General features: G+C 39.3%; 16 non-coding genes across 16 annotated transcripts; all 16 read left to right on the top strand.

Annotated features, from left to right (window-relative positions):
- Positions 1 to 949: 949 nt before the first annotated feature.
- On the top strand, positions 950 to 1,068 carry LOC140028749 (5S ribosomal RNA). Its single transcript, XR_011832654.1, has one exon. It is a non-coding gene; the product is annotated as a 5S ribosomal RNA (ribosomal RNA).
- A 1,125-nt stretch (positions 1,069 to 2,193) lies between these two features.
- Positions 2,194 to 2,312, top strand: LOC140028751 (5S ribosomal RNA). Its single transcript, XR_011832656.1, has one exon. It is a non-coding gene; the product is annotated as a 5S ribosomal RNA (ribosomal RNA).
- A 1,135-nt stretch (positions 2,313 to 3,447) lies between these two features.
- LOC140028752 (5S ribosomal RNA) lies at positions 3,448 to 3,566 on the top strand. Its single transcript, XR_011832657.1, has one exon. It is a non-coding gene; the product is annotated as a 5S ribosomal RNA (ribosomal RNA).
- Positions 3,567 to 4,701: 1,135 nt separating this feature from the next.
- On the top strand, positions 4,702 to 4,820 carry LOC140028753 (5S ribosomal RNA). The gene has a single exon (XR_011832658.1). It is a non-coding gene; the product is annotated as a 5S ribosomal RNA (ribosomal RNA).
- A 1,135-nt stretch (positions 4,821 to 5,955) lies between these two features.
- On the top strand, positions 5,956 to 6,074 carry LOC140028754 (5S ribosomal RNA). Its single transcript, XR_011832659.1, has one exon. It is a non-coding gene; the product is annotated as a 5S ribosomal RNA (ribosomal RNA).
- A 1,125-nt stretch (positions 6,075 to 7,199) lies between these two features.
- LOC140028755 (5S ribosomal RNA) lies at positions 7,200 to 7,318 on the top strand. Its single transcript, XR_011832660.1, has one exon. It is a non-coding gene; the product is annotated as a 5S ribosomal RNA (ribosomal RNA).
- Positions 7,319 to 8,453: 1,135 nt separating this feature from the next.
- Positions 8,454 to 8,572, top strand: LOC140028756 (5S ribosomal RNA). The gene has a single exon (XR_011832661.1). It is a non-coding gene; the product is annotated as a 5S ribosomal RNA (ribosomal RNA).
- Positions 8,573 to 9,707: 1,135 nt separating this feature from the next.
- LOC140028757 (5S ribosomal RNA) lies at positions 9,708 to 9,826 on the top strand. The gene has a single exon (XR_011832662.1). It is a non-coding gene; the product is annotated as a 5S ribosomal RNA (ribosomal RNA).
- Positions 9,827 to 10,961: 1,135 nt separating this feature from the next.
- LOC140028758 (5S ribosomal RNA) lies at positions 10,962 to 11,080 on the top strand. Its single transcript, XR_011832663.1, has one exon. It is a non-coding gene; the product is annotated as a 5S ribosomal RNA (ribosomal RNA).
- A 1,125-nt stretch (positions 11,081 to 12,205) lies between these two features.
- On the top strand, positions 12,206 to 12,324 carry LOC140028759 (5S ribosomal RNA). The gene has a single exon (XR_011832664.1). It is a non-coding gene; the product is annotated as a 5S ribosomal RNA (ribosomal RNA).
- A 1,135-nt stretch (positions 12,325 to 13,459) lies between these two features.
- LOC140028760 (5S ribosomal RNA) lies at positions 13,460 to 13,578 on the top strand. Its single transcript, XR_011832665.1, has one exon. It is a non-coding gene; the product is annotated as a 5S ribosomal RNA (ribosomal RNA).
- Positions 13,579 to 14,713: 1,135 nt separating this feature from the next.
- Positions 14,714 to 14,832, top strand: LOC140028762 (5S ribosomal RNA). Its single transcript, XR_011832667.1, has one exon. It is a non-coding gene; the product is annotated as a 5S ribosomal RNA (ribosomal RNA).
- A 1,125-nt stretch (positions 14,833 to 15,957) lies between these two features.
- LOC140028763 (5S ribosomal RNA) lies at positions 15,958 to 16,076 on the top strand. Its single transcript, XR_011832668.1, has one exon. It is a non-coding gene; the product is annotated as a 5S ribosomal RNA (ribosomal RNA).
- Positions 16,077 to 17,211: 1,135 nt separating this feature from the next.
- LOC140028764 (5S ribosomal RNA) lies at positions 17,212 to 17,330 on the top strand. The gene has a single exon (XR_011832669.1). It is a non-coding gene; the product is annotated as a 5S ribosomal RNA (ribosomal RNA).
- A 1,135-nt stretch (positions 17,331 to 18,465) lies between these two features.
- LOC140028765 (5S ribosomal RNA) lies at positions 18,466 to 18,584 on the top strand. Its single transcript, XR_011832670.1, has one exon. It is a non-coding gene; the product is annotated as a 5S ribosomal RNA (ribosomal RNA).
- Positions 18,585 to 19,719: 1,135 nt separating this feature from the next.
- Positions 19,720 to 19,838, top strand: LOC140028766 (5S ribosomal RNA). The gene has a single exon (XR_011832671.1). It is a non-coding gene; the product is annotated as a 5S ribosomal RNA (ribosomal RNA).
- Positions 19,839 to 20,959: the final 1,121 nt, after the last annotated feature.

Consider the following 20,959-nt stretch of genomic DNA (forward strand, 5'->3'; position numbering starts at 1 on the left):
CAAATGTATCACCGCAACTAGGGGTGGCAATTTTCGACACGACCTGAAAACACGACACGAACCTAACACGAAATTAATGGGTTTGGGTTGAGGTTTCGGGAATTCGGGTCAGAATCGGGTTGGACCCGATGAACCCGAAAAGAAAACCGGTCGATTTCGGGTCAACCCGTGGTGACCTGATATGACCCGATATGACCCGTTTACGAATTAAAAATAATTTAATAAACATAAAAATAATTTTATCTAACTAAACTAAGTTATTCTTTTTTTCAAAGGCATTAATTACTTAATCCTAAACGAATTTATTTAATTTGTGTGAAGTTGAAATTATTATACTTGGACAAATAATATATTATATTATTTTTCACTTTTGTATTGTTTTAATTTATTTTATATTTTGCTTGGGATAAAACACTTTTACGGTGTTTAATTTATTTTAGATTTGATTTGGAATCATTTATTTAAATTTTTATTACTTGATTATGTAATTAGTTTTGTGAGAAATTGATTTTATTAGAAATTACAGTGATAAATTAATAAATTAAAATTAAGTTTCGGGTCATTTCGGGTCGACCCGCCGCCCCGTAAACCTGAAATTTTCGGGTTCGGGTCAGCATACCTGACCCGTCACGGGTTGGCGGGTCGGGGTTCGGGTCAACAGATTTTCTGGCGGGTCTGTTGACCCGAACCCGACCCGCCAACCTGATTTGGACCCGAATTGCCACCCCTAACTGCAAGCGTGAAGGATTGATTTCGTGATAATTTAGAGTTGCGGGATGAGGGAAAAAAACAGGGTGCAAATCAATAACAAAAAAAAATATAAAGTAAATAAATAAAAGGATAAGAGGAAAATGCTTGAATTGACGCTTAAAATGAATTTCGGTCTAGAAAAGCCACACTGCTTCGCAGGACGGGGTAGTTTAAAAGAATAAAGCGAAAGGAACATGGCGGGTGCGATCATACCAGCACTAATGCACCGGATCCCATCAGAACTCCGAAGTTAAGCGTGCTTGGGCGAGAGTAGTACTAGGATGGGTGACCCCCTGGGAAGTCCTCGTGTTGCACCCCTCTCTTTTTTGTTTCGAAATCCAAATTTCCTATTCGTTCTTTATCCTGTAGTAATTTAGCTCCGTCGGAACGATTGCTTAATATTTTGCTTCTTGTCGAAGCGTGAAGGAGGATCTGAAGGCGCGAGACAAATCAGGAACGGTACGGCTCGATCAAAGCCCGGATCGTCGCTCAAATTTGTCGGCGCAAATGTATCACCGCAACTAGGGGTGGCAATTTTCGACACGACCTGAAAACACGACACGAACCTAACACGAAATTAATGGGTTTGGGTTGAGGTTTCGGGAATTCGGGTCAGAATCGGGTTGGACCCGATGAACCCGAAAAGAAAACCGGTCGATTTCGGGTCAACCCGTGGTGACCCGATATGACCCGTTTACGAATTAAAAATAATTTAATAAACATAAAAATAATTTTATCTAACTAAACTAAGTTATTCTTTTTTTCAAAGGCATTAATTACTTAATCCTAAACGAATTTATTTAATTTGTGTGAAGTTGAAATTATTATACTTGGACAAATAACATATTATATTATTTTTCACTTTTGTATTGTTTTAATTTATTTTATATTTTGCTTGGGATAAAACACTTTTACGGTGTTTAATTTATTTTAGATTTGATTTGGAATCATTTATTTAAATTTTTATTACTTGATTATGTAATTAGTTTTGTGAGAAATTGATTTTATTAGAAATTACAGTGATAAATTAATAAATTAAAATTAAGTTTCGGGTCATTTCGGGTCGACCCGCCGCCCCGTAAACCTGAAATTTTCGGGTTCGGGTCAGCATACCTGACCCGTCACGGGTTGGCGGGTCGGGGTTCGGGTCAACAGATTTTCTGGCGGGTCTGTTGACCCGAACCCGACCCGCCAACCTGATTTGGACCCGAATTGCCACCCCTAACTGCAAGCGTGAAGGATTGATTTCGTGATAATTTAGAGTTGCGGGATGAGGGAAAAAAACAGGGTGCAAATCAATAACAAAAAAAAATATAAAGTAAATAAATAAAAGGATAAGAGGAAAATGCTTGAATTGACGCTTAAAATGAATTTCGGTCTAGAAAAGCCACACTGCTTCGCAGGACGGGGTAGTTTAAAAGAATAAAGCGAAAGGAACATGGCGGGTGCGATCATACCAGCACTAATGCACCGGATCCCATCAGAACTCCGAAGTTAAGCGTGCTTGGGCGAGAGTAGTACTAGGATGGGTGACCCCCTGGGAAGTCCTCGTGTTGCACCCCTCTCTTTTTTGTTTCGAAATCCAAATTTCCTATTCGTTCTTTATCCTGTAGTAATTTAGCTCCGTCGGAACGATTGCTTAATATTTTGCTTCTTGTCGAAGCGTGAAGGAGGATCTGAAGGCGCGAGACAAATCAGGAACGGTACGGCTCGATCAAAGCCCGGATCGTCGCTCAAATTTGTCGGCGCAAATGTATCACCGCAACTAGGGGTGGCAATTTTCGACACGACCTGAAAATACGACACGAACCAAACACGAAATTAATGGGTTTGGGTTGAGGTTTCGGGAATTCGGGTCAGAATCGGGTTGGACCCGATGAACCCGAAAAGAAAACCGGTCGATTTCGGGTCAACCCGTGGTGACCTGATATGACCCGATATGACCCGTTTACGAATTAAAAATAATTTAATAAACATAAAAATAATTTTATCTAACTAAACTAAGTTATTCTTTTTTTCAAAGGCATTAATTACTTAATCCTAAACGAATTTATTTAATTTGTGTGAAGTTGAAATTATTATACTTGGACAAATAATATATTATATTATTTTTCACTTTTGTATTGTTTTAATTTATTTTATATTTTGCTTGGGATAAAACACTTTTACGGTGTTTAATTTATTTTAGATTTGATTTGGAATCATTTATTTAAATTTTTATTACTTGATTATGTAATTAGTTTTGTGAGAAATTGATTTTATTAGAAATTACAGTGATAAATTAATAAATTAAAATTAAGTTTCGGGTCATTTCGGGTCGACCCGCCGCCCCGTAAACCTGAAATTTTCGGGTTCGGGTCAGCATACCTGACCCGTCACGGGTTGGCGGGTCGGGGTTCGGGTCAACAGATTTTCTGGCGGGTCTGTTGACCCGAACCCGACCCGCCAACCTGATTTGGACCCGAATTGCCACCCCTAACTGCAAGCGTGAAGGATTGATTTCGTGATAATTTAGAGTTGCGGGATGAGGGAAAAAAACAGGGTGCAAATCAATAACAAAAAAAAATATAAAGTAAATAAATAAAAGGATAAGAGGAAAATGCTTGAATTGACGCTTAAAATGAATTTCGGTCTAGAAAAGCCACACTGCTTCGCAGGACGGGGTAGTTTAAAAGAATAAAGCGAAAGGAACATGGCGGGTGCGATCATACCAGCACTAATGCACCGGATCCCATCAGAACTCCGAAGTTAAGCGTGCTTGGGCGAGAGTAGTACTAGGATGGGTGACCCCCTGGGAAGTCCTCGTGTTGCACCCCTCTCTTTTTTGTTTCGAAATCCAAATTTCCTATTCGTTCTTTATCCTGTAGTAATTTAGCTCCGTCGGAACGATTGCTTAATATTTTGCTTCTTGTCGAAGCGTGAAGGAGGATCTGAAGGCGCGAGACAAATCAGGAACGGTACGGCTCGATCAAAGCCCGGATCGTCGCTCAAATTTGTCGGCGCAAATGTATCACCGCAACTAGGGGTGGCAATTTTCGACACGACCTGAAAACACGACACGAACCTAACACGAAATTAATGGGTTTGGGTTGAGGTTTCGGGAATTCGGGTCAGAATCGGGTTGGACCCGATGAACCCGAAAAGAAAACCGGTCGATTTCGGGTCAACCCGTGGTGACCTGATATGACCCGATATGACCCGTTTACGAATTAAAAATAATTTAATAAACATAAAAATAATTTTATCTAACTAAACTAAGTTATTCTTTTTTTCAAAGGCATTAATTACTTAATCCTAAACGAATTTATTTAATTTGTGTGAAGTTGAAATTATTATACTTGGACAAATAATATATTATATTATTTTTCACTTTTGTATTGTTTTAATTTATTTTATATTTTGCTTGGGATAAAACACTTTTACGGTGTTTAATTTATTTTAGATTTGATTTGGAATCATTTATTTAAATTTTTATTACTTGATTATGTAATTAGTTTTGTGAGAAATTGATTTTATTAGAAATTACAGTGATAAATTAATAAATTAAAATTAAGTTTCGGGTCATTTCGGGTCGACCCGCCGCCCCGTAAACCTGAAATTTTCGGGTTCGGGTCAGCATACCTGACCCGTCACGGGTTGGCGGGTCGGGGTTCGGGTCAACAGATTTTCTGGCGGGTCTGTTGACCCGAACCCGACCCGCCAACCTGATTTGGACCCGAATTGCCACCCCTAACTGCAAGCGTGAAGGATTGATTTCGTGATAATTTAGAGTTGCGGGATGAGGGAAAAAAACAGGGTGCAAATCAATAACAAAAAAAAATATAAAGTAAATAAATAAAAGGATAAGAGGAAAATGCTTGAATTGACGCTTAAAATGAATTTCGGTCTAGAAAAGCCACACTGCTTCGCAGGACGGGGTAGTTTAAAAGAATAAAGCGAAAGGAACATGGCGGGTGCGATCATACCAGCACTAATGCACCGGATCCCATCAGAACTCCGAAGTTAAGCGTGCTTGGGCGAGAGTAGTACTAGGATGGGTGACCCCCTGGGAAGTCCTCGTGTTGCACCCCTCTCTTTTTTGTTTCGAAATCCAAATTTCCTATTCGTTCTTTATCCTGTAGTAATTTAGCTCCGTCGGAACGATTGCTTAATATTTTGCTTCTTGTCGATGCGTGAAGGAGGATCTGAAGGCGCGAGACAAATCAGGAACGGTACGGCTCGATCAAAGCCCGGATCGTCGCTCAAATTTGTCGGCGCAAATGTATCACCGCAACTAGGGGTGGCAATTTTCGACACGACCTGAAAACACGACACGAACCTAACACGAAATTAATGGGTTTGGGTTGAGGTTTCGGGAATTCGGGTCAGAATCGGGTTGGACCCGATGAACCCGAAAAGAAAACCGGTCGATTTCGGGTCAACCCGTGGTGACCTGATATGACCCGATATGACCCGTTTACGAATTAAAAATAATTTAATAAACATAAAAATAATTTTATCTAACTAAACTAAGTTATTCTTTTTTTCAAAGGCATTAATTACTTAATCCTAAACGAATTTATTTAATTTGTGTGAAGTTGAAATTATTATACTTGGACAAATAACATATTATATTATTTTTCACTTTTGTATTGTTTTAATTTATTTTATATTTTGCTTGGGATAAAACACTTTTACGGTGTTTAATTTATTTTAGATTTGATTTGGAATCATTTATTTAAATTTTTATTACTTGATTATGTAATTAGTTTTGTGAGAAATTGATTTTATTAGAAATTACAGTGATAAATTAATAAATTAAAATTAAGTTTCGGGTCATTTCGGGTCGACCCGCCGCCCCGTAAACCTGAAATTTTCGGGTTCGGGTCAGCATACCTGACCCGTCACGGGTTGGCGGGTCGGGGTTCGGGTCAACAGATTTTCTGGCGGGTCTGTTGACCCGAACCCGACCCGCCAACCTGATTTGGACCCGAATTGCCACCCCTAACTGCAAGCGTGAAGGATTGATTTCGTGATAATTTAGAGTTGCGGGATGAGGGAAAAAAACAGGGTGCAAATCAATAACAAAAAAAAATATAAAGTAAATAAATAAAAGGATAAGAGGAAAATGCTTGAATTGACGCTTAAAATGAATTTCGGTCTAGAAAAGCCACACTGCTTCGCAGGACGGGGTAGTTTAAAAGAATAAAGCGAAAGGAACATGGCGGGTGCGATCATACCAGCACTAATGCACCGGATCCCATCAGAACTCCGAAGTTAAGCGTGCTTGGGCGAGAGTAGTACTAGGATGGGTGACCCCCTGGGAAGTCCTCGTGTTGCACCCCTCTCTTTTTTGTTTCGAAATCCAAATTTCCTATTCGTTCTTTATCCTGTAGTAATTTAGCTCCGTTGGAACGATTGCTTAATATTTTGCTTCTTGTCGAAGCGTGAAGGAGGATCTGAAGGCGCGAGACAAATCAGGAACGGTACGGCTCGATCAAAGCCCGGATCGTCGCTCAAATTTGTCGGCGCAAATGTATCACCGCAACTAGGGGTGGCAATTTTCGACACGACCTGAAAATACGACACGAACCAAACACGAAATTAATGGGTTTGGGTTGAGGTTTCGGGAATTCGGGTCAGAATCGGGTTGGACCCGATGAACCCGAAAAGAAAACCGGTCGATTTCGGGTCAACCCGTGGTGACCTGATATGACCCGTTTACGAATTAAAAATAATTTAATAAACATAAAAATAATTTTATCTAACTAAACTAAGTTATTCTTTTTTTCAAAGGCATTAATTACTTAATCCTAAACGAATTTATTTAATTTGTGTGAAGTTGAAATTATTATACTTGGACAAATAATATATTATATTATTTTTCACTTTTGTATTGTTTTAATTTATTTTATATTTTGCTTGGGATAAAACACTTTTACGGTGTTTAATTTATTTTAGATTTGATTTGGAATCATTTATTTAAATTTTTATTACTTGATTATGTAATTAGTTTTGTGAGAAATTGATTTTATTAGAAATTACAGTGATAAATTAATAAATTAAAATTAAGTTTCGGGTCATTTCGGGTCGACCCGCCGCCCCGTAAACCTGAAATTTTCGGGTTCGGGTCAGCATACCTGACCCGTCACGGGTTGGCGGGTCGGGGTTCGGGTCAACAGATTTTCTGGCGGGTCTGTTGACCCGAACCCGACCCGCCAACCTGATTTGGACCCGAATTGCCACCCCTAACTGCAAGCGTGAAGGATTGATTTCGTGATAATTTAGAGTTGCGGGATGAGGGAAAAAAACAGGGTGCAAATCAATAACAAAAAAAAATATAAAGTAAATAAATAAAAGGATAAGAGGAAAATGCTTGAATTGACGCTTAAAATGAATTTCGGTCTAGAAAAGCCACACTGCTTCGCAGGACGGGGTAGTTTAAAAGAATAAAGCGAAAGGAACATGGCGGGTGCGATCATACCAGCACTAATGCACCGGATCCCATCAGAACTCCGAAGTTAAGCGTGCTTGGGCGAGAGTAGTACTAGGATGGGTGACCCCCTGGGAAGTCCTCGTGTTGCACCCCTCTCTTTTTTGTTTCGAAATCCAAATTTCCTATTCGTTCTTTATCCTGTAGTAATTTAGCTCCGTCGGAACGATTGCTTAATATTTTGCTTCTTGTCGAAGCGTGAAGGAGGATCTGAAGGCGCGAGACAAATCAGGAACGGTACGGCTCGATCAAAGCCCGGATCGTCGCTCAAATTTGTCGGCGCAAATGTATCACCGCAACTAGGGGTGGCAATTTTCGACACGACCTGAAAATACGACACGAACCAAACACGAAATTAATGGGTTTGGGTTGAGGTTTCGGGAATTCGGGTCAGAATCGGGTTGGACCCGATGAACCCGAAAAGAAAACCGGTCGATTTCGGGTCAACCCGTGGTGACCTGATATGACCCGATATGACCCGTTTACGAATTAAAAATAATTTAATAAACATAAAAATAATTTTATCTAACTAAACTAAGTTATTCTTTTTTTCAAAGGCATTAATTACTTAATCCTAAACGAATTTATTTAATTTGTGTGAAGTTGAAATTATTATACTTGGACAAATAATATATTATATTATTTTTCACTTTTGTATTGTTTTAATTTATTTTATATTTTGCTTGGGATAAAACACTTTTACGGTGTTTAATTTATTTTAGATTTGATTTGGAATCATTTATTTAAATTTTTATTACTTGATTATGTAATTAGTTTTGTGAGAAATTGATTTTATTAGAAATTACAGTGATAAATTAATAAATTAAAATTAAGTTTCGGGTCATTTCGGGTCGACCCGCCGCCCCGTAAACCTGAAATTTTCGGGTTCGGGTCAGCATACCTGACCCGTCACGGGTTGGCGGGTCGGGGTTCGGGTCAACAGATTTTCTGGCGGGTCTGTTGACCCGAACCCGACCCGCCAACCTGATTTGGACCCGAATTGCCACCCCTAACTGCAAGCGTGAAGGATTGATTTCGTGATAATTTAGAGTTGCGGGATGAGGGAAAAAAACAGGGTGCAAATCAATAACAAAAAAAAATATAAAGTAAATAAATAAAAGGATAAGAGGAAAATGCTTGAATTGACGCTTAAAATGAATTTCGGTCTAGAAAAGCCACACTGCTTCGCAGGACGGGGTAGTTTAAAAGAATAAAGCGAAAGGAACATGGCGGGTGCGATCATACCAGCACTAATGCACCGGATCCCATCAGAACTCCGAAGTTAAGCGTGCTTGGGCGAGAGTAGTACTAGGATGGGTGACCCCCTGGGAAGTCCTCGTGTTGCACCCCTCTCTTTTTTGTTTCGAAATCCAAATTTCCTATTCGTTCTTTATCCTGTAGTAATTTAGCTCCGTCGGAACGATTGCTTAATATTTTGCTTCTTGTCGATGCGTGAAGGAGGATCTGAAGGCGCGAGACAAATCAGGAACGGTACGGCTCGATCAAAGCCCGGATCGTCGCTCAAATTTGTCGGCGCAAATGTATCACCGCAACTAGGGGTGGCAATTTTCGACACGACCTGAAAACACGACACGAACCTAACACGAAATTAATGGGTTTGGGTTGAGGTTTCGGGAATTCGGGTCAGAATCGGGTTGGACCCGATGAACCCGAAAAGAAAACCGGTCGATTTCGGGTCAACCCGTGGTGACCTGATATGACCCGATATGACCCGTTTACGAATTAAAAATAATTTAATAAACATAAAAATAATTTTATCTAACTAAACTAAGTTATTCTTTTTTTCAAAGGCATTAATTACTTAATCCTAAACGAATTTATTTAATTTGTGTGAAGTTGAAATTATTATACTTGGACAAATAACATATTATATTATTTTTCACTTTTGTATTGTTTTAATTTATTTTATATTTTGCTTGGGATAAAACACTTTTACGGTGTTTAATTTATTTTAGATTTGATTTGGAATCATTTATTTAAATTTTTATTACTTGATTATGTAATTAGTTTTGTGAGAAATTGATTTTATTAGAAATTACAGTGATAAATTAATAAATTAAAATTAAGTTTCGGGTCATTTCGGGTCGACCCGCCGCCCCGTAAACCTGAAATTTTCGGGTTCGGGTCAGCATACCTGACCCGTCACGGGTTGGCGGGTCGGGGTTCGGGTCAACAGATTTTCTGGCGGGTCTGTTGACCCGAACCCGACCCGCCAACCTGATTTGGACCCGAATTGCCACCCCTAACTGCAAGCGTGAAGGATTGATTTCGTGATAATTTAGAGTTGCGGGATGAGGGAAAAAAACAGGGTGCAAATCAATAACAAAAAAAAATATAAAGTAAATAAATAAAAGGATAAGAGGAAAATGCTTGAATTGACGCTTAAAATGAATTTCGGTCTAGAAAAGCCACACTGCTTCGCAGGACGGGGTAGTTTAAAAGAATAAAGCGAAAGGAACATGGCGGGTGCGATCATACCAGCACTAATGCACCGGATCCCATCAGAACTCCGAAGTTAAGCGTGCTTGGGCGAGAGTAGTACTAGGATGGGTGACCCCCTGGGAAGTCCTCGTGTTGCACCCCTCTCTTTTTTGTTTCGAAATCCAAATTTCCTATTCGTTCTTTATCCTGTAGTAATTTAGCTCCGTTGGAACGATTGCTTAATATTTTGCTTCTTGTCGAAGCGTGAAGGAGGATCTGAAGGCGCGAGACAAATCAGGAACGGTACGGCTCGATCAAAGCCCGGATCGTCGCTCAAATTTGTCGGCGCAAATGTATCACCGCAACTAGGGGTGGCAATTTTCGACACGACCTGAAAATACGACACGAACCAAACACGAAATTAATGGGTTTGGGTTGAGGTTTCGGGAATTCGGGTCAGAATCGGGTTGGACCCGATGAACCCGAAAAGAAAACCGGTCGATTTCGGGTCAACCCGTGGTGACCTGATATGACCCGATATGACCCGTTTACGAATTAAAAATAATTTAATAAACATAAAAATAATTTTATCTAACTAAACTAAGTTATTCTTTTTTTCAAAGGCATTAATTACTTAATCCTAAACGAATTTATTTAATTTGTGTGAAGTTGAAATTATTATACTTGGACAAATAATATATTATATTATTTTTCACTTTTGTATTGTTTTAATTTATTTTATATTTTGCTTGGGATAAAACACTTTTACGGTGTTTAATTTATTTTAGATTTGATTTGGAATCATTTATTTAAATTTTTATTACTTGATTATGTAATTAGTTTTGTGAGAAATTGATTTTATTAGAAATTACAGTGATAAATTAATAAATTAAAATTAAGTTTCGGGTCATTTCGGGTCGACCCGCCGCCCCGTAAACCTGAAATTTTCGGGTTCGGGTCAGCATACCTGACCCGTCACGGGTTGGCGGGTCGGGGTTCGGGTCAACAGATTTTCTGGCGGGTCTGTTGACCCGAACCCGACCCGCCAACCTGATTTGGACCCGAATTGCCACCCCTAACTGCAAGCGTGAAGGATTGATTTCGTGATAATTTAGAGTTGCGGGATGAGGGAAAAAAACAGGGTGCAAATCAATAACAAAAAAAAATATAAAGTAAATAAATAAAAGGATAAGAGGAAAATGCTTGAATTGACGCTTAAAATGAATTTCGGTCTAGAAAAGCCACACTGCTTCGCAGGACGGGGTAGTTTAAAAGAATAAAGCGAAAGGAACATGGCGGGTGCGATCATACCAGCACTAATGCACCGGATCCCATCAGAACTCCGAAGTTAAGCGTGCTTGGGCGAGAGTAGTACTAGGATGGGTGACCCCCTGGGAAGTCCTCGTGTTGCACCCCTCTCTTTTTTGTTTCGAAATCCAAATTTCCTATTCGTTCTTTATCCTGTAGTAATTTAGCTCCGTCGGAACGATTGCTTAATATTTTGCTTCTTGTCGAAGCGTGAAGGAGGATCTGAAGGCGCGAGACAAATCAGGAACGGTACGGCTCGATCAAAGCCCGGATCGTCGCTCAAATTTGTCGGCGCAAATGTATCACCGCAACTAGGGGTGGCAATTTTCGACACGACCTGAAAACACGACACGAACCTAACACGAAATTAATGGGTTTGGGTTGAGGTTTCGGGAATTCGGGTCAGAATCGGGTTGGACCCGATGAACCCGAAAAGAAAACCGGTCGATTTCGGGTCAACCCGTGGTGACCTGATATGACCCGTTTACGAATTAAAAATAATTTAATAAACATAAAAATAATTTTATCTAACTAAACTAAGTTATTCTTTTTTTCAAAGGCATTAATTACTTAATCCTAAACGAATTTATTTAATTTGTGTGAAGTTGAAATTATTATACTTGGACAAATAATATATTATATTATTTTTCACTTTTGTATTGTTTTAATTTATTTTATATTTTGCTTGGGATAAAACACTTTTACGGTGTTTAATTTATTTTAGATTTGATTTGGAATCATTTATTTAAATTTTTATTACTTGATTATGTAATTAGTTTTGTGAGAAATTGATTTTATTAGAAATTACAGTGATAAATTAATAAATTAAAATTAAGTTTCGGGTCATTTCGGGTCGACCCGCCGCCCCGTAAACCTGAAATTTTCGGGTTCGGGTCAGCATACCTGACCCGTCACGGGTTGGCGGGTCGGGGTTCGGGTCAACAGATTTTCTGGCGGGTCTGTTGACCCGAACCCGACCCGCCAACCTGATTTGGACCCGAATTGCCACCCCTAACTGCAAGCGTGAAGGATTGATTTCGTGATAATTTAGAGTTGCGGGATGAGGGAAAAAAACAGGGTGCAAATCAATAACAAAAAAAAATATAAAGTAAATAAATAAAAGGATAAGAGGAAAATGCTTGAATTGACGCTTAAAATGAATTTCGGTCTAGAAAAGCCACACTGCTTCGCAGGACGGGGTAGTTTAAAAGAATAAAGCGAAAGGAACATGGCGGGTGCGATCATACCAGCACTAATGCACCGGATCCCATCAGAACTCCGAAGTTAAGCGTGCTTGGGCGAGAGTAGTACTAGGATGGGTGACCCCCTGGGAAGTCCTCGTGTTGCACCCCTCTCTTTTTTGTTTCGAAATCCAAATTTCCTATTCGTTCTTTATCCTGTAGTAATTTAGCTCCGTTGGAACGATTGCTTAATATTTTGCTTCTTGTCGAAGCGTGAAGGAGGATCTGAAGGCGCGAGACAAATCAGGAACGGTACGGCTCGATCAAAGCCCGGATCGTCGCTCAAATTTGTCGGCGCAAATGTATCACCGCAACTAGGGGTGGCAATTTTCGACACGACCTGAAAATACGACACGAACCAAACACGAAATTAATGGGTTTGGGTTGAGGTTTCGGGAATTCGGGTCAGAATCGGGTTGGACCCGATGAACCCGAAAAGAAAACCGGTCGATTTCGGGTCAACCCGTGGTGACCTGATATGACCCGATATGACCCGTTTACGAATTAAAAATAATTTAATAAACATAAAAATAATTTTATCTAACTAAACTAAGTTATTCTTTTTTTCAAAGGCATTAATTACTTAATCCTAAACGAATTTATTTAATTTGTGTGAAGTTGAAATTATTATACTTGGACAAATAATATATTATATTATTTTTCACTTTTGTATTGTTTTAATTTATTTTATATTTTGCTTGGGATAAAACACTTTTACGGTGTTTAATTTATTTTAGATTTGATTTGGAATCATTTATTTAAATTTTTATTACTTGATTATGTAATTAGTTTTGTGAGAAATTGATTTTATTAGAAATTACAGTGATAAATTAATAAATTAAAATTAAGTTTCGGGTCATTTCGGGTCGACCCGCCGCCCCGTAAACCTGAAATTTTCGGGTTCGGGTCAGCATACCTGACCCGTCACGGGTTGGCGGGTCGGGGTTCGGGTCAACAGATTTTCTGGCGGGTCTGTTGACCCGAACCCGACCCGCCAACCTGATTTGGACCCGAATTGCCACCCCTAACTGCAAGCGTGAAGGATTGATTTCGTGATAATTTAGAGTTGCGGGATGAGGGAAAAAAACAGGGTGCAAATCAATAACAAAAAAAAATATAAAGTAAATAAATAAAAGGATAAGAGGAAAATGCTTGAATTGACGCTTAAAATGAATTTCGGTCTAGAAAAGCCACACTGCTTCGCAGGACGGGGTAGTTTAAAAGAATAAAGCGAAAGGAACATGGCGGGTGCGATCATACCAGCACTAATGCACCGGATCCCATCAGAACTCCGAAGTTAAGCGTGCTTGGGCGAGAGTAGTACTAGGATGGGTGACCCCCTGGGAAGTCCTCGTGTTGCACCCCTCTCTTTTTTGTTTCGAAATCCAAATTTCCTATTCGTTCTTTATCCTGTAGTAATTTAGCTCCGTCGGAACGATTGCTTAATATTTTGCTTCTTGTCGAAGCGTGAAGGAGGATCTGAAGGCGCGAGACAAATCAGGAACGGTACGGCTCGATCAAAGCCCGGATCGTCGCTCAAATTTGTCGGCGCAAATGTATCACCGCAACTAGGGGTGGCAATTTTCGACACGACCTGAAAACACGACACGAACCTAACACGAAATTAATGGGTTTGGGTTGAGGTTTCGGGAATTCGGGTCAGAATCGGGTTGGACCCGATGAACCCGAAAAGAAAACCGGTCGATTTCGGGTCAACCCGTGGTGACCTGATATGACCCGATATGACCCGTTTACGAATTAAAAATAATTTAATAAACATAAAAATAATTTTATCTAACTAAACTAAGTTATTCTTTTTTTCAAAGGCATTAATTACTTAATCCTAAACGAATTTATTTAATTTGTGTGAAGTTGAAATTATTATACTTGGACAAATAATATATTATATTATTTTTCACTTTTGTATTGTTTTAATTTATTTTATATTTTGCTTGGGATAAAACACTTTTACGGTGTTTAATTTATTTTAGATTTGATTTGGAATCATTTATTTAAATTTTTATTACTTGATTATGTAATTAGTTTTGTGAGAAATTGATTTTATTAGAAATTACAGTGATAAATTAATAAATTAAAATTAAGTTTCGGGTCATTTCGGGTCGACCCGCCGCCCCGTAAACCTGAAATTTTCGGGTTCGGGTCAGCATACCTGACCCGTCACGGGTTGGCGGGTCGGGGTTCGGGTCAACAGATTTTCTGGCGGGTCTGTTGACCCGAACCCGACCCGCCAACCTGATTTGGACCCGAATTGCCACCCCTAACTGCAAGCGTGAAGGATTGATTTCATGATAATTTAGAGTTGCGGGATGAGGGAAAAAAACAGGGTGCAAATCAATAACAAAAAAAAATATAAAGTAAATAAATAAATGGATAAGAGGAAAATGCTTGAATTGACGCTTAAAATGAATTTCGGTCTACAAAACCCACACTGCTTCGCAGGACGGGGTAGTTTAAAAGAATAAAGCGAAAGGAACATGGCGGGTGCGATCATACCAGCACTAATGCACCGGATCCCATCAGAACTCCGAAGTTAAGCGTGCTTGGGCGAGAGTAGTACTAGGATGGGTGACCCCCTGGGAAGTCCTCGTGTTGCACCCCTCTCTTTTTTGTTTCGAAATCCAAATTTCCTATTCGTTCTTTATCCTGTAGTAATTTAGCTCCGTCGGAACGATTGCTTAATATTTTGCTTCTTGTCGAAGCGTGAAGGAGGATCTGAAGGCGCGAGACAAATCACGAACGGTACGGCTCGATCAAAGCCCGGATCGTCGCTCAAATTTGTCGGCGCAAATGTATCACCGCAACTAGGGGTGGCAATTTTCGACACGACCTGAAAACACGACACGAACCTAACACGAAATTAATGGGTTTGGGTTGAGGTTTCGGGAATTCGGGTCAGAATCGGGTTGGACCCGATGAACCCGAAAAGAAAACCGGTCGATTTCGGGTCAACCCGTGGTGACCTGATATGACCCGTTTACGAATTAAAAATAATTTAATAAACATAAAAATAATTTTATCTAACTAAACTAAGTTATTCTTTTTTTCAAAGGCATTAATTACTTAATCCTAAACGAATTTATTTAATTTGTGTGAAGTTGAAATTATTATACTTGGACAAATAATATATTATATTATTTTTCACTTTTGTATTGTTTTAATTTATTTTATATTTTGCTTGGGATAAAACACTTTTACGGTGTTTAATTTATTTTAGATTTGATTTGGAATCATTTATTTAAATTTTTATTACTTGATTATGTAATTAGTTTTGTGAGAAATTGATTTTATTAGAAATTACAGTGATAAATTAATAAATTAAAATTAAGTTTCGGGTCATTTCGGGTCGACCCGCCGCCCCGTAAACCTGAAATTTTCGGGTTCGGGTCAGCATACCTGACCCGTCACGGGTTGGCGGGTCGGGGTTCGGGTCAACAGATTTTCTGGCGGGTCTGTTGACCCGAACCCGACCCGCCAACCTGATTTGGACCCGAATTGCCACCCCTAACTGCAAGCGTGAAGGATTGATTTCGTGATAATTTAGAGTTGCGGGATGAGGGAAAAAAACAGGGTGCAAATCAATAACAAAAAAAAATATAAAGTAAATAAATAAAAGGATAAGAGGAAAATGCTTGAATTGACGCTTAAAATGAATTTCGGTCTAGAAAAGCCACACTGCTTCGCAGGACGGGGTAGTTTAAAAGAATAAAGCGAAAGGAACATGGCGGGTGCGATCATACCAGCACTAATGCACCGGATCCCATCAGAACTCCGAAGTTAAGCGTGCTTGGGCGAGAGTAGTACTAGGATGGGTGACCCCCTGGGAAGTCCTCGTGTTGCACCCCTCTCTTTTTTGTTTCGAAATCCAAATTTCCTATTCGTTCTTTATCCTGTAGTAATTTAGCTCCGTCGGAACGATTGCTTAATATTTTGCTTCTTGTCGAAGCGTGAAGGAGGATCTGAAGGCGCGAGACAAATCAGGAACGGTACGGCTCGATCAAAGCCCGGATCGTCGCTCAAATTTGTCGGCGCAAATGTATCACCGCAACTAGGGGTGGCAATTTTCGACACGACCTGAAAATACGACACGAACCAAACACGAAATTAATGGGTTTGGGTTGAGGTTTCGGGAATTCGGGTCAGAATCGGGTTGGACCCGATGAACCCGAAAAGAAAACCGGTCGATTTCGGGTCAACCCGTGGTGACCTGATATGACCCGATATGACCCGTTTACGAATTAAAAATAATTTAATAAACATAAAAATAATTTTATCTAACTAAACTAAGTTATTCTTTTTTTCAAAGGCATTAATTACTTAATCCTAAACGAATTTATTTAATTTGTGTGAAGTTGAAATTATTATACTTGGACAAATAATATATTATATTATTTTTCACTTTTGTATTGTTTTAATTTATTTTATATTTTGCTTGGGATAAAACACTTTTACGGTGTTTAATTTATTTTAGATTTGATTTGGAATCATTTATTTAAATTTTTATTACTTGATTATGTAATTAGTTTTGTGAGAAATTGATTTTATTAGAAATTACAGTGATAAATTAATAAATTAAAATTAAGTTTCGGGTCATTTCGGGTCGACCCGCCGCCCCGTAAACCTGAAATTTTCGGGTTCGGGTCAGCATACCTGACCCGTCACGGGTTGGCGGGTCGGGGTTCGGGTCAACAGATTTTCTGGCGGGTCTGTTGACCCGAACCCGACCCGCCAACCTGATTTGGACCCGAATTGCCACCCCTAACTGCAAGCGTGAAGGATTGATTTCGTGATAATTTAGAGTTGCGGGATGAGGGAAAAAAACAGGGTGCAAATCAATAACAAAAAAAAATATAAAGTAAATAAATAAAAGGATAAGAGGAAAATGCTTGAATTGACGCTTAAAATGAATTTCGGTCTAGAAAAGCCACACTGCTTCGCAGGACGGGGTAGTTTAAAAGAATAAAGCGAAAGGAACATGGCGGGTGCGATCATACCAGCACTAATGCACCGGATCCCATCAGAACTCCGAAGTTAAGCGTGCTTGGGCGAGAGTAGTACTAGGATGGGTGACCCCCTGGGAAGTCCTCGTGTTGCACCCCTCTCTTTTTTGTTTCGAAATCCAAATTTCCTATTCGTTCTTTATCCTGTAGTAATTTAGCTCCGTCGGAACGATTGCTTAATATTTTGCTTCTTGTCGATGCGTGAAGGAGGATCTGAAGGCGCGAGACAAATCAGGAACGGTACGGCTCGATCAAAGCCCGGATCGTCGCTCAAATTTGTCGGCGCAAATGTATCACCGCAACTAGGGGTGGCAATTTTCGACACGACCTGAAAACACGACACGAACCTAACACGAAATTAATGGGTTTGGGTTGAGGTTTCGGGAATTCGGGTCAGAATCGGGTTGGACCCGATGAACCCGAAAAGAAAACCGGTCGATTTCGGGTCAACCCGTGGTGACCTGATATGACCCGATATGACCCGTTTACGAATTAAAAATAATTTAATAAACATAAAAATAATTTTATCTAACTAAACTAAGTTATTCTTTTTTTCAAAGGCATTAATTACTTAATCCTAAACGAATTTATTTAATTTGTGTGAAGTTGAAATTATTATACTTGGACAAATAACATATTATATTATTTTTCACTTTTGTATTGTTTTAATTTATTTTATATTTTGCTTGGGATAAAACACTTTTACGGTGTTTAATTTATTTTAGATTTGATTTGGAATCATTTATTTAAATTTTTATTACTTGATTATGTAATTAGTTTTGTGAGAAATTGATTTTATTAGAAATTACAGTGATAAATTAATAAATTAAAATTAAGTTTCGGGTCATTTCGGGTCGACCCGCCGCCCCGTAAACCTGAAATTTTCGGGTTCGGGTCAGCATACCTGACCCGTCACGGGTTGGCGGGTCGGGGTTCGGGTCAACAGATTTTCTGGCGGGTCTGTTGACCCGAACCCGACCCGCCAACCTGATTTGGACCCGAATTGCCACCCCTAACTGCAAGCGTGAAGGATTGATTTCGTGATAATTTAGAGTTGCGGGATGAGGGAAAAAAACAGGGTGCAAATCAATAACAAAAAAAAATATAAAGTAAATAAATAAAAGGATAAGAGGAAAATGCTTGAATTGACGCTTAAAATGAATTTCGGTCTAGAAAAGCCACACTGCTTCGCAGGACGGGGTAGTTTAAAAGAATAAAGCGAAAGGAACATGGCGGGTGCGATCATACCAGCACTAATGCACCGGATCCCATCAGAACTCCGAAGTTAAGCGTGCTTGGGCGAGAGTAGTACTAGGATGGGTGACCCCCTGGGAAGTCCTCGTGTTGCACCCCTCTCTTTTTTGTTTCGAAATCCAAATTTCCTATTCGTTCTTTATCCTGTAGTAATTTAGCTCCGTTGGAACGATTGCTTAATATTTTGCTTCTTGTCGAAGCGTGAAGGAGGATCTGAAGGCGCGAGACAAATCAGGAACGGTACGGCTCGATCAAAGCCCGGATCGTCGCTCAAATTTGTCGGCGCAAATGTATCACCGCAACTAGGGGTGGCAATTTTCGACACGACCTGAAAATACGACACGAACCAAACACGAAATTAATGGGTTTGGGTTGAGGTTTCGGGAATTCGGGTCAGAATCGGGTTGGACCCGATGAACCCGAAAAGAAAACCGGTCGATTTCGGGTCAACCCGTGGTGACCTGATATGACCCGATATGACCCGTTTACGAATTAAAAATAATTTAATAAACATAAAAATAATTTTATCTAACTAAACTAAGTTATTCTTTTTTTCAAAGGCATTAATTACTTAATCCTAAACGAATTTATTTAATTTGTGTGAAGTTGAAATTATTATACTTGGACAAATAATATATTATATTATTTTTCACTTTTGTATTGTTTTAATTTATTTTATATTTTGCTTGGGATAAAACACTTTTACGGTGTTTAATTTATTTTAGATTTGATTTGGAATCATTTATTTAAATTTTTATTACTTGATTATGTAATTAGTTTTGTGAGAAATTGATTTTATTAGAAATTACAGTGATAAATTAATAAATTAAAATTAAGTTTCGGGTCATTTCGGGTCGACCCGCCGCCCCGTAAACCTGAAATTTTCGGGTTCGGGTCAGCATACCTGACCCGTCACGGGTTGGCGGGTCGGGGTTCGGGTCAACAGATTTTCTGGCGGGTCTGTTGACCCGAACCCGACCCGCCAACCTGATTTGGACCCGAATTGCCACCCCTAACTGCAAGCGTGAAGGATTGATTTCGTGATAATTTAGAGTTGCGGGATGAGGGAAAAAAACAGGGTGCAAATCAATAACAAAAAAAAATATAAAGTAAATAAATAAAAGGATAAGAGGAAAATGCTTGAATTGACGCTTAAAATGAATTTCGGTCTAGAAAAGCCACACTGCTTCGCAGGACGGGGTAGTTTAAAAGAATAAAGCGAAAGGAACATGGCGGGTGCGATCATACCAGCACTAATGCACCGGATCCCATCAGAACTCCGAAGTTAAGCGTGCTTGGGCGAGAGTAGTACTAGGATGGGTGACCCCCTGGGAAGTCCTCGTGTTGCACCCCTCTCTTTTTTGTTTCGAAATCCAAATTTCCTATTCGTTCTTTATCCTGTAGTAATTTAGCTCCGTCGGAACGATTGCTTAATATTTTGCTTCTTGTCGAAGCGTGAAGGAGGATCTGAAGGCGCGAGACAAATCAGGAACGGTACGGCTCGATCAAAGCCCGGATCGTCGCTCAAATTTGTCGGCGCAAATGTATCACCGCAACTAGGGGTGGCAATTTTCGACACGACCTGAAAACACGACACGAACCTAACACGAAATTAATGGGTTTGGGTTGAGGTTTCGGGAATTCGGGTCAGAATCGGGTTGGACCCGATGAACCCGAAAAGAAAACCGGTCGATTTCGGGTCAACCCGTGGTGACCTGATATGACCCGATATGACCCGTTTACGAATTAAAAATAATTTAATAAACATAAAAATAATTTTATCTAACTAAACTAAGTTATTCTTTTTTTCAAAGGCATTAATTACTTAATCCTAAACGAATTTATTTAATTTGTGTGAAGTTGAAATTATTATACTTGGACAAATAATATATTATATTATTTTTCACTTTTGTATTGTTTTAATTTATTTTATATTTTGCTTGGGATAAAACACTTTTACGGTGTTTAATTTATTTTAGATTTGATTTGGAATCATTTATTTAAATTTTTATTACTTGATTATGTAATTAGTTTTGTGAGAAATTGATTTTATTAGAAATTACAGTGATAAATTAATAAATTAAAATTAAGTTTCGGGTCATTTCGGGTCGACCCGCCGCCCCGTAAACCTGAAATTTTCGGGTTCGGGTCAGCATACCTGACCCGTCACGGGTTGGCGGGTCGGGGTTCGGGTCAACAGATTTTCTGGCGGGTCTGTTGACCCGAACCCGACCCGCCAACCTGATTTGGACCCGAATTGCCACCCCTAACTGCAAGCGTGAAGGATTGATTTCATGATAATTTAGAGTTGCGGGATGAGGGAAAAAAACAGGGTGCAAATCAATAACAAAAAAAAATATAAAGTAAATAAATAAATGGATAAGAGGAAAATGCTTGAATTGACGCTTAAAATGAATTTCGGTCTACAAAACCCACACTGCTTCGCAGGACGGGGTAGTTTAAAAGAATAAAGC

The sequence above is a fragment of the Coffea arabica genome, chromosome 11e (genome assembly GCF_036785885.1).
Source record: "Coffea arabica cultivar ET-39 chromosome 11e, Coffea Arabica ET-39 HiFi, whole genome shotgun sequence".
NCBI lineage: Eukaryota > Viridiplantae > Streptophyta > Magnoliopsida > Gentianales > Rubiaceae > Coffea > Coffea arabica.